The following is an 11,843-nucleotide window of genomic DNA, read 5'->3' on the forward strand; positions in this document are numbered from 1 at the left end:
GTGCGGGCCTGAGGATCCTGGAACCCGCCCTCCTGAGCCCTCCTGGAACTGGCTCTCTCTCCCAACAGGCCAGGGAGCTCACCACAAATTGAGGGTAGTCCTCGATCAGCCATTTAACTAACCCAGAGTCTGTGGGCGACAGGACTGGGACAAGTGATAGGCCCCTCCCTGCACAAGTGCGGGGAGGGGACGGGATCATTGACTTGGACCTGGCGAGGGTCTCCCGGAGCTCACTCAGTCTGCGCCCACACGCTTCCTCCAGCTGTTCTGGAGCACAGAGCCTCCGACCATCCCCTTGGCTCAGATGATAGCCAGGGTGCCCCAAAGCAGCCTGGGAGCCAGTGCTGGGAATGGGTGGCTGCCCGCCTGGGCTGAGGAATCCTGGATCTAGGCGACCCGTCTGCTTGAGCAGAGCTGCAGTCAGCAGGGCTGCAGGGCGGCAGGGGCCCTGGGAGACACTAGGCATACACAGGCGAGTGCAGGCGTGGGAGGGGTAGTTTTGCGGGGCTGTCGGGGAGGGGCAGGGGCAGCAGGTCCCTGGGGCTGGGTCTGCAGCCTCCTCGGCCTGAAGGTGCCTAACCAGTGTCTCAGAGACCCTTGTAGTGTGTCCCATTGGGGTGCCCTGCGGGCATGCCTGGGGCCCCCACTGTGCTCTGCTGTCCCTGCCTTCTTCAGGCTGGGCACAACCCCAGCATGTCTGTCCCTTGTGTCTCAGCAGGGCCAAGTCAACTGCTCACTTTCCAAGGGCCCCTCCAGATTTCAGGGACAGGACAAGAAGAGAAGAGCGAAGAGCTTGGCTGACCTTGTCAGGGCCTGTCAGGGCTCCTTGGTTTTCCCTGTTCAGAGTGGACCTGTGTGTGCCGTGATTCCTGAGCAGGTGTGAGTGTGAGTGTCTGAGCGGGTGTGTTTGAGCATGTGCGTGTGTGTCAGTGTGAACATGTGCATGAGTTTCTGAGAAAGTGAGTGTGTGTGAATCCAAGTGACAGCATGTGACTGCATCACTAAGCATGTGTGAGTGGGAGTGTGTGGGGGAATGAGGCTGTGCCATTGAAGGTGAGCATGCATGTGGCTGCATGTGTGTGACACTGTGAGTGTGTCAATGTGTGTCAGTGTGTGTGTGTCATTGTGCGTGAGTGTGCTGACTGCAAATGTGGGTGTGTCAATGAGCAGGCATGTATGTGTCATTCAATGTGTGTTTGTCACTCAATGTGTGTGCGCATGTGAGTGTGTCTGGAACGTGAGCGTGTCACTGAACGTGTGTGTGACTGTGTCAGTGAGCGTGTGAGCACACATGCTGGATAGCTGGATTGTGAAACCTGGAAGGGATCTAGCCAGGGAGTCTGGAAGGAGGTACCGGGAGGAACCAGTTGCTTCCCCACCAGCCTGGAGCAAGGAGACTTTGTTGGGCCTGAAGGATGGGCCCCACCACGGGGCCCCCTGTCCCCTTCATCCTGGCCAGGCCCTTGGTGTGTGCCGGCTTGCAGAGCTTCTACCATGTATTGTACTTTGCTGTACAGTCCTCACCAAGTGTCCCTTGGCGGGGGGGGGGGGGGGGGGGCATGTGTGGCCTGGGGACAGAAAGGTCCATCGAGGTGCCTTCCTGGGTGCCCAGGGGCTCACCAAGTCCATCCAATAAGCAGCAACTTCCTGGGCTCACAGACGGCTTGAGCAGTGGATGAGGGAGCGGGATCAGAGCCCAATCATGGGGGGTGAGGCTGAGCAGAAAGGACTCAGAGAAGTCCCGTCCTCAGGACTGTCCCAGAATAGACAAGACTGAGTGGGGTCCCATCCTAAGGCCTGTCCCCTGAGCAGGGAGGACTGAGAGAGGTCCCGTCACCAGGCCTGTCCCTGATCAAAGTGGTCTGAGAGAGGTCTTGTCCTCGGGTCTGTCCCCCGAGCAGAGAGGAGTGAGAGAGGCCCTGTCCACAGGTATACCTCTGAGAAAATTAACTGAGATGGGTGCCATCATAAGACCTGTTCCTTAACGAGAGAGGACTGAGTTGGGTCTCCTGAGCAGAGAGGCCTCTCTCCGAAACCCGAGCAGGGGGAACTGTGAAAGGTGCTGTCCTCAACTCTGTCCCTGATCATAGAGAAATGACACAGGTCTCATTTTCAGGCCTGTTCCATGAGCAAAGAGGACTGAAAGAGGTCCCATACTCAGGTGTCCCCTGTGCAGAACAACTGAGAGAGATCCTATCATCAGCCCTGTCCATGAACAGAAATGTCCGACAGAGTACAATCCTCAGGTTTCTTTCTGAGCAGAGAGGACTGAGAGAGGTCCCATCTTCTAGTTTGTCCCCTGAGCAAACAAAACTGACAGAGGTCTCATCGTCAGGCATCCCCTGAGCAGGACGACTGAGAGGACTCCTGTCCTCAGACCCATCCCTGGGTGGAGAGTCATAAGAGAGGTCCTGTCCACAGGCCCATCCTCTGTGTAAGAGGTCAGAGAGGGATCCCATCCTAAGGTCTGTCCCCTTAGCAGAGAAGACGGAGAGTGGTCCTGTCCTCAGGCCTGACCCTGCGTAGAAAGCAGTGGGAGAGGTATCATCCTCCGGTGTCCCCGGACAGAGAAGACTGAGGGAGATGCTGTCTTCAGGCATGTGAGGCTTAGTGGGCAGAGAGAGGTCCTGTGCTGTGGCCTGTCTTCTGAGCACAGTCGACTGAGAAAGATCCCATTCACGTGTCTATCCCAGAGCAAAGAGGACTTAGAGGGGTCCTGTCCTCAGGCCTGTCCTTTGAGCAGAGAGGATTGAGAGAGGTCCTGTCCTCATATCTGCCCCTAAGAAGATGGACCGACAGGGGTCGTATCTTCAGGCCTGTCCCCTGAGCTAAGGGGACTGAGAGAGTTCCTGTTCTCATATCTATCCCCTCAGAAGATGGACCGACAGGGGTCCCCATCCTCAGATCCGTCCCTTGAGCAGAGAGGACTGAGAGAGATCCTGTCCTCAAGTCTATCTACTTAGAAAATGGAGGGACAGGGGACCCATCCCAAGGCCTACCCCCTACGCTGAGAGGACTGAGAGAGGTCCTGTCCTCACATCGATCCCCTTAGAAGATGGACCCCTGAGCTGATGGGATGGAGAGACTTGGTCCTGTCCTCATAGCTATCCCCTCAGGAGATGGACCGATAGGGGTCCCATCCTCAGGTCTGTGCCTGGAGCAGAGAGGACTGAGAGACGCCCTGTCCTCATATCTATCCCCTAGGAAAATGGACCGACAGGGGAACCATCCTCACACCTGTTCCCTGAGCTGAGGGGATGAGAGAGGTCCTGTCCTCATATCTATCCTCTTAGAAGATGGACTGACAGGGGTCCTATCCTCAGACCTGTCCCCTGAGCTGAGGGCCTGACAGAGTTCCTGTCCTCATATCTATCCCCTCAGAAGTTGGACTGACTGGGGTCCCAAACTCAGGTCTGTGTATGGAGCAGAGAGGATTGAGAGAGGTCCTGTCCTCATATCTATCCCCTTAGAATATGAACCGACAGGGGTCCCATCCTCAGGCCCGTACCCTGAGCTGGGGGACCAAGAGAGGTCCTGTCCTCATATCTAATCGCTTATAAGATGGAGCGATAGTGGTCACACCCTCAGGCCTGTCCCCTGAGCTGAGGGGATAGAGAGGTCCTGTCTTTATATCTATCACCTTGGAAGATGGACCGACAGGGGTCCCATCCTCAGGCCTGGCCCCTGAGGTGAGGGGACTGAGAGGATTCCTCTCCTCATATCTATCCCCTTAGAAGATGGAACGGAAGGGGTCCCATCCTCAGATCTCTCCCTTGAGAAGAGAGGACAGACAGAGGTCCTGTCCTCATATCTATCCCCTTAAAAGATGAACCAACAGGGGTCCCATCCTCAGGCCTGGCCCCTGAGCTGAGGGGACTGTGAGCGTTCCTATCCTCATATTTATCCCGTCAGAAGATGAACCGACAGGGGTCCCATCCTCAGGCCTGGCCCCTGAGCTGACGGGACTGTGAGCGTTCCTATCCTCATATTTATCCCGTCAGAAGATGGACTGACAGGGGTCCCATCCTCAGACTTGTCTCCTGATCTGACTGGACCGAGAGAGGTCCTGTCCTCATATCAACCCCTCTATCCCCTTAAAAGATGGACCGACAGGGAGCCCATGCTCAGGCTTGTCCCCTGGGCTGAGGGGACCTAGAGAGGTCCTGTCCTCATATCTATCCTCTTAGAAGATGGGCCGGGGGGGGGGGGGTTCCACCCTCAGGCCTGTCCCCTGAGTTGATGGGACTGAGAGAGGTCCTGTTCTCTTATCTATCCCCTTAGAAGATGGCCCAACAGGAGTCCCATCCTCAGGCCTGTCCCCTGATCTGAGAGGACCCAGAGTTCCTGTTCTCCTGTTTGCTGAGTGACATGTATGTGGAGAGGTGTCCCTTTATGAATTGCTCCTGAGTAGAGAGTACTGAGTGAGGTCATGTCCTAAGGTCTGTCCCCCGAGCAGAGAGGACTGAGAAAACTCCTGCTCCCTCATTGGCTTTGATCAGAGAAGACTGGGAGAGTTGTGGCCTTAGCTCTTTCCCTTAGCAGTGGGGACTGAGTTAAGTCCTGCCTTCAGGTCTGTTTCCTCAGCACAGTGGATTGAGAGACGTGCCATCCTCGGGCCTTTCACCTGAGCAGAATGAACTAACAGGGGTCCCCTCCTCAGGTCTGCCCCTGAGCAGAGAAGGCTGACAGGGGTGCCATCCTCAGGCCTGTGCCCTCTCCTTCTATGGATAGCACCCGGGGTCTGTGGAGGGCCAGCACGTTTTGTATTTAATTTTAGGCTCATCTGAGAACCTGTCGAGTCACTGCCTCGTAAGTCTATATCCCATTGACGTTGATTGGGAATGACAAGGCTAACCTAGGGACACGGCTGGGACCCCCTGCTGCTTCTCCTGCAGGCTGCAGCACTCTCTGTGGCCTTTCTGGACTCCCGGCCTCCACCTGTTCCTGGCCTGGGATCACCTCCTCTTAGTGAGCCGTGTGGCAGCTTCATTTTTTCTGGAGATGAAGATGCCACAGAGCAGTCACTTTCCTGGCCCCTCCCATGGCAGGGTGCCAGGAGGAAGGCCACGCCCTGGGCAGTCTGGCCCTAGGCGGGCTCTGGGAATGGGCCCTCTGGCTGTCAGACACAGGAGTGGGGCCTGGCACAGAAGAGTCAGACTCCTGGGGGCTGCCTTTTTCCCAGCCCTCAGTCTGTGGCAGGTCGGGTATCACTAACACAGGCCTCCACAACAACTGTTTCAGCACTGACCAAGTGGTGAAATTAAATATTAAAAGCTGAAAGAGCCAACACCCTTATATAAAGGCTTGAAAGTAACAAGAGCCCACCAAGAGTTTTGCCTAGGCCTTTCCTGGGCCTTGAAACATGACAAAATAATGAAAGAATTCTTCACAGGACCCGTTTAGGATTAAACACGTTTTACTGAAGGTCTGAAGAAACTCACCAGGCCTCCACAAACAAGCTTCATTGGAGATTAAAGGAACTCCCCAAACCTCCATGATTTAGCAGGAGATAAGATAAGGGTCATCACCCCAGCACCTGGACCCATTTAGATTAAGTCAATTTACTGAGGCTCCAGAGGGAGGTCTTCAGGACTCAAATCTTACCTATAGATTAAAAGAAGTTAATCACTTATGTCTTTTTAGATGAATGCACACTTACATGTAGACATATAGCTTAGAAGGGATATAAGCTCTGGAAAACTTTGTAAGTTTGAGTTGGTCTGGCAATATTTTCCAGGCTTTCTCTCTGTAACCAGTTACAGAAATAAAAACCCTCTTCCTCCCCAGTTCATCTGCATCTCATTACTGGACCGCAAGAAATAGCAGCCCTACCCTCAGTTTTGTCAGGGAACAAGTCCTCTCCCACTGGTCAAGATAATTTGGAAAGAGCCGAATGTGACCTTTTCTCTCTCCCCTTTCTCTTTGCCTGTTCAAACGGGACCACCACTCAGGCCCCGACTCCTTCACCCACAGTGGATTGTGCAAAGGCCAAAGCAGAGGCACCTGCTGGCTGCTTCCCTGGGCCTGCAGGGCAGACCCTGGTCCCTTGCTGCTGCGGTCCCCTGAGCCATGGGCCCCAGGGGCTTGGCTGGCTCTGGGCCTGGAATTACACTCTGCCCTTTGAGCTTTTACCCACCCAAAGACACCTGGCATTTGGAGGCAGCCACTCTCAAGGCTACCATATTCCTCCAGACCCTATCCCCTCCTCACGGAGCCCAGAGCGGGGCCTGCCTCCCAGGCCTGTAGTCCCTGCACACAGTAGTCAGTCCCCTGAGCACTTTGGCCTCCAGCACCTCTGGCTGCCCTGCTCCTGGCCCCAGGTGCCTGCTGACAATGTTGAACTTTACTCAAGCCCTGTGATCCTCGAAAACAGCAATGGTTACAAAATCCCCCCATCCTTTAGTGTTCCAGAAAATGACTTATTGCCAACAAACAAACAAACAAACAACACAACCACAACAAAAACACTGCTATGGGTGGGCCGAATTTTATTTTCCCCAAAATCCATATGTTGAAGTCCTAACTCTAGTACCTCAAAATGTGGCCTTATTTAGAGACAGAGTCTTTAAAAAGGTAATTAGAGTTAAATGAAGGCATTATAGTGGGCCCCAATCCAATATGACAGGTGTCCCTATAAGAAGAAGAAATTTGGACACATAGACAAACAAGGAAGATAATGTGAAGTGAAACAGGAAGAAGATTGCCATCTACAAGCAAAAAAGAGAGGCCTGGAACAGATTCTTCCCTCACAGCCCTCAGAAAGAACCAAGCCTGCCAACACCTTGGTCTTGGACTCCTGGCATCCAAAACTGTGAGAGAATCAATTTCTGTTGTTTAAGCCTTTCGGTTTGGAGTACTTTGTTATGACAGGCCTGGGAAACTAACACAGTACCCCTTCCCCGTAAGACTTTGTTAGGGCTCAGGACTGCTCTCCTTGTTTACCTATGACATGGACAGACACAAATCCTCCAAATTCCCATTTGCATTAATCAGAGAACTCCAGAAAAGCAAAACCAGTAGGAGATGATAAATATATTATTGTGGGAATTGGCACACATGATTATGGAGGCCAACAAATTCTATGATATGCCATCTGCAAGCTGTAGAATAGAGAAAGATGGTGGTATAATTCAGTCCAAGTTCAAAGGCCTGAGATCCAGGGAAGTTTATGGTGTTACTTCTAATCTAAAGCTTAAGGAGTGGGGAGTGGGGCCCATTGTTGTACATCTTGGAGTCTGAAAGCCTCAGATCCAGGACCTCTGATGTCTGAGGACAAGAGAAGGTAGATGTTTCAGCTCAAGAAGAGAGAGAAAGAGAGAGCGTGAGAGAGCGAGCGAGAGAGAGAGAGACAGAATTTGCTCTTCCTCCATATTTTTGTTCTATTTGGCCCCTCAAACAATTGGATGATGCCTTCCTACATTGGTGAGGGAGATCTTTATTCATTGTACTGATAGAAATGCTAATCTCTCCTGGAAATACCCTCACAGACACACCCAGAAATAATGTTTTTACCAGCTATCTGAGCATCCCTTAGCCCAGTCAAGTTGACACACGCAATTAACTAGCACATCCCTCTACCTCTCACTCTGTTCTTCTATTCCACGACATGGGAAAGCTCCTCAGAAGACTTGTCTACGCCTACCATGCACACTTTCTCAGCTCCCATGCTCTCCTTAATTATCTGTAACACTGGTTTCACCCATTCTGCTACTGAAAGGACTCTTAACAAAGTGACCAAACAACCTGAATCTTGATGAATCCAAAGGTCAATTCTCTGTCCTCATCTTACTTACACCAACATCTCAGTAGAATTTGACCCAGGTGACTATTCTTTCTTCATGAAGTACTTTTTCCCTTGGCTCCTGGGATACCACATGCTTCGGGTTTCCTCCTACTTCACTGGCCTCTCCTAATAGAGTTTTCTGGTTCCTCCTTCTCTGCTTGATTCTCCCCAGGACTCAGTGCCCTGGGTCCTCTTCTCTTGCTATCTACATCACTTCCTTGGTGATCTCAGCCTGTCCATGCTTTCATTATCATTGACAGGCTGCTTCTAAGCCCAGTTCCCTCTTAAGCTCTAGACTTATATGTCAAAGTGCCTAACCCACATCTCCACTTGGGCAACAGAACATCTCAATACCAACTTTCCTAACACAAAACTCTGGCTCCCAAGCCGCACCATTCAATCAGTGCCAAACTGCTCATAAGCTCACCCAAGATACCGGCATCACCATCTACCTAGATGCTCTGATTCCAAACCTAGACTCAGTTTGTCTTCTTCTCTTTCCCTCATAGATACATATTCCATTATCAGTAAGTACTGCAGTTCTACTTCCAAATACATGTAAACTCCATCCACTTCTCTCTCTCTCTACCACTGCCATCATTGCCCAGGCCACTGTCACTGATACTGGCAGTGCAATAGCCTCCTCTCTCTCTCCTCTTGCTCCTCTATAGTCCATTCTCCAAATATAACTCATAGTGATTTTTAAAAATCAGAAATTAAATGACATCATTTCTTTGCTCAGAAGCCATGGATGTTTTCCCATATCACTTAGACTAAAACTCAAATTCCTAACCACGGCCTACAAACCCTACATGATCTGGCCTCCACTCTGCTGTGTGTTTACCACCCTCTAGCCCCACTGGCTAGTCCCTCAAACACACCTGACTCTTAAATCATCTCAGGGCCTCTGCCTTTATTGGTCCCTCGATCTGGAAAACTTGTGGGAACGGGATATTTTAGGCCTGTGCTGCCCAATAGGGTAGTCTCTAGCCATGTGTGGTTACTAGGCACTTGAAATGGATCTAGTGTGACTGAGGAACTGGATTTATAAAATGTATTTTAGTTGATTTCTATTTAAACACAAGTAGCCTAACGTGGGATGTGGAGACCATATTTAGCATGTGGAGACCATATTTAGCATGTGGAGACCAGAGCTCTATCTCATTCTGCTTTATAATTTTACAGAACTTGTCTGAAATCATCTATTTTATGCATTCATTTAGTCAACATTTACTGAGCACCTACTATGTGCAGGGCACTATTATAGGCACTGGGAATTCAGCAGTGGAGCAAAAGAACAAAACTGTCTCATGGAAATTTCATTGAAGTAAGGAAACACAAACAATAAAATAAGTAGAAAACATATAGTATGTTAGATTGTGATAAGTACTACAGAGAAAAAGCAAGGAAGCAGGTATAAGGAGTGTTAGAGGTGTGCACAGAATTTTAAAGTGGATGGTCCATGAAGGTATCAGGGAGAAGGTAGCAGCTGAGCAGAGATGCGAAGGACGCAAGGGAGATGGCCACATGGGCATCTGGGAGATGAGCATCCCGGGCAGAAGAGACAACCAGCACACAGCTCAAGGCCAGAGAATGCCCGGAATGGTGTAAGGAGGAAACGTGGTGGGGGCTGGATAAAGCAGCACCTGCTTGGCCAGCCACCTTGAGGACTCAGGCTTTTAGTCCAAGTAAAACAAGGTCTGGGGAAGGTATGGAGCAGAAGAGGGAGATGATCTGATTGAAGTTTCAAACTCTTCACTCTTGCAGTCGTGCTGGAGTACACTTCAGGGTGGGAAGGAAGGAAAGATGATTGCTTAGGTTACTGCAATTATCCACATGGGGGATTAGGGGGCAATGTGTTTATGGTGAAGGTGGGGAGAAATGGTTTGCCTCTGGATCTCTTTGGCAGGGAGAGTTAACAGGCTAGGCTGATGGGCTGCAGTGGGAGAGTAGTAGGTGATGTGTAGGTTTTGGCCTATGCAAGCTGAAGAATGGGCCTGTCATTTACGGAGCTGTGGATGGCAATGCATAGAGCATGGCTTCTTCCATGGTTGAGTATGAGATGACGATTAGACCCCCCAGGTGGAAATGAGCTGTGGGAAGTTGAAACACAAGTCTGAAGTTCAGGAAGATGACATGGGCTGGAGCAGCTGCAATTCCAGAAGGAGGCAGCGTATACTATGTTGAAGCCTGGACCCCAGTGATACAAAGCAGTGAGTGCAGATAGAAAAGCGAAGGGGTCCAAGAACAAAGTCTTGGAGTACTCCAAAGTTGAGAGAATGGGGTGATGAGAAAGAACCAGTAATGGAGATAGAAAAGGAGTGACCAGTGAGGTGGAAGGAAAGGCAGAATGGACTGAGAGGCCTAGCAAAGGGAATAGACCTGATATGGTCCCCATCCAAATCTAATCTCGAATTGTAATCCCCACATGTCAAGGGAGGGACCCATAATCCCCACATGTTGAGGGAGGGAGGTGACTGGATAATGGGGGCAGTTCCCTCCATGCTGTTCTCGTGATAGTGAGTTCTCAGAGATCTGATGGCTTTATAAGCGTTGGCATTTCCCCTGCTTGCACTTCTCTCTCCTGTGGCCTTGTGAAGAAGGTGCCTGCATCCTCATTGCCTTCTGCCATGATTGTAAGTTTCCTGAGGCCTCCCCAGCCACGTGGAACTGTGAGTCAATTAAACCTCTTTCCTTTATAAATTACCCAGTCTCGGGTATTTCTTTATAGCAGTGTGAGAACAAACTAATACATGCCCACTGGACCAAATGCTGCTGCTCAGTTGATGAGGCCTGAGAAGTGTGCAGAGAGTCTAGCAATGTGGAGGTCATTGGGGACCTTAGCACTAGCATTTTTAGTACTATGGTGGAGGTGAAGAGCCTGAAAGAAATGGGTTCAAAAGAAAATGAAAAGAGAGTAAAGGCTTTCATGTTTATTCAGCACCTGCCTCCCATCACTGACCAGAAGGACAGGCTCCTTGTCCGATTTGTCACTGGTGTGTCCTCAGTGCCTACTACAGTGTGTGGCCCACAGTGGGTGCTCAGGAAATATTTAAATTATTAAATGAATGAATGAATGAATGAATGAATGAATGAATGATTCTTCCTCATCCTTCAAGTTTCAGTTCAGAGGTCACCTCCCCCAGAAAACCATCTTTAGCCCCAGAAATCCAGGTGACACACCTCTGTGCTCCTTTAGCTATTGCTACTGAAATAGGATTGTTGCTTTGTCTTTCTCCCCACGAGATGGTCACTCCACAAATTCACAGATTGCCTGTCTTGCTCACTGATGTATCCCTAGTGCCCTACAGAAGGCTTGACACACCGTACAAGGAGAGTGAGTAGCCTTGAGGGGTGGAGCTGAGTGTAGGGGAACATTAAAGAGGGACTGAAAGATAGCCTCCTTTTGTATAGCAAACTCATACTAAAGCCAAATATCATGTCCTTGTGAAAAGCTTCTCTGTTAGATGTGGTGGCATGTGCATCTGTAGTCTCGGCAACTCTGGTGGCTGAGCCTGGATAACTCCTTGAGCCCAGGAGTTTGAGGTTGTAGTGAGCTATTGCTCTCCAGACTGGGTGACAGAGTAAGAGTCTGTCTCAAAAACCAAAAATGTAAAAAAGCTTCCCTGACCAAGTGTTGTGGGAAGTCAGGGACCCTGAACGGAGGGACTGGCTGGAGCCATGGCAGAGGAACATAAATTGTGAAGATTTCATTTTAATATGGACATTTATCAGTTCCCCAAATTAATACTTTTATAATTTCTTAAGCCTGTCTTTAATCTTTTCATCTTGTTATCTTCAAAAAGAAAGGGAGAGATGTTGTGGGAAGTCAGTGACCCTGAACAGAGGGACCAGCTGCAGTCACAGCAGAGGAACATAAATTGTGAAGATTTCATTTTAATATGGACATTTATCAGCTCCCAAAATGAATACTTTTATAATTTCTTATGCCTGTCTTTAATCTCTTAATCCTGTTATCTTTGTAAGCTGAGAATGTACATCACCTCAGGACCACTATTGTGTTAACTGTACAAACTGATTGTAAAACATGTGTGTTTGA

This window comes from Piliocolobus tephrosceles, chromosome 12 (assembly GCF_002776525.5).
Source record: "Piliocolobus tephrosceles isolate RC106 chromosome 12, ASM277652v3, whole genome shotgun sequence".
Classification (NCBI taxonomy): domain Eukaryota; kingdom Metazoa; phylum Chordata; class Mammalia; order Primates; family Cercopithecidae; genus Piliocolobus; species Piliocolobus tephrosceles.